This window comes from Gossypium hirsutum, chromosome A11 (assembly GCF_007990345.1).
Source record: "Gossypium hirsutum isolate 1008001.06 chromosome A11, Gossypium_hirsutum_v2.1, whole genome shotgun sequence".
Lineage (NCBI taxonomy): Eukaryota > Viridiplantae > Streptophyta > Magnoliopsida > Malvales > Malvaceae > Gossypium > Gossypium hirsutum.
In genome coordinates, this window is record NC_053434.1 from 19,095,913 (window position 1) to 19,096,743 (window position 831).

At 32.6% G+C, this 831-nt stretch overlaps 1 non-coding gene across 1 annotated transcript; it reads right to left on the reverse strand.

Annotated features, from left to right (window-relative positions):
- Positions 1-409: 409 nt before the first annotated feature.
- LOC121210214 (small nucleolar RNA R71) lies at positions 410-516 on the reverse strand. The gene has a single exon (XR_005905337.1). It is a non-coding gene; the product is annotated as a small nucleolar RNA R71 (small nucleolar RNA).
- Positions 517-831: the final 315 nt, after the last annotated feature.

Consider the following 831-nt stretch of genomic DNA (forward strand, 5'->3'; position numbering starts at 1 on the left):
ACAATAATTTTATATTTTATGGTAGTATTCACAATCTGGACGTTAGTATGTCCGAAGGCGGTCACTAAGCCTACTCTAATTGAGGCTGAATCGAGTATCGTCAAACTAATGTTGCTACAAATAATTTTATGATCAAGCCGAACATAATTCAAGGGTGCAACAATATGTTCAGTTTGATGTGTTGCAAGATGAAGATCCAAATGCTAATTTGGCTATCTTTCTAGAGTTTTGCAACACATTTAAGATTAATGGCATTACTGATGATGTCATACACTTACGGTTGTTCCCATTTTCTTTGAGGAGCAAAGCAAAACAATGGTTGAATTCATTTCCACGGGATTTTATCATGACTTGGGATCAGATAACTGAAAAATTCCTGTTGAAATATTTTCCATCGGCCAAAACAACTAAGTTGAGGACTGACATCTTTTTGTTTGCCCAAATTGAGCTGGACACAGTATATGATGCATGAGAGAGATTTAAGGATCTCTTAAGAAGATGCCCTTATCATAGGTTACCTTTGTGGTTACAAGTTCAAACCTTTTACAACGGTTTGAATCTCTCAACTAGACAAATGATTGATGTAGTAGCTAGCGGAACATTGAATAACAAAACACCTGAGGTAGCTCGAGAATTTATTGAAGAAATGGCACTAAATAATTATAAATGGCAAGTCATAAGAACAAAATCGATCAAGGCAACCAGTGTTTTAAATATAATAATAATAATAATTTTAAAATGCAGAAAGTAAATATGATATAATAGTAATATTAAAATGACGTAATAAAAATACTACTTATATATAGAAATGTACACACGTACATATATAAT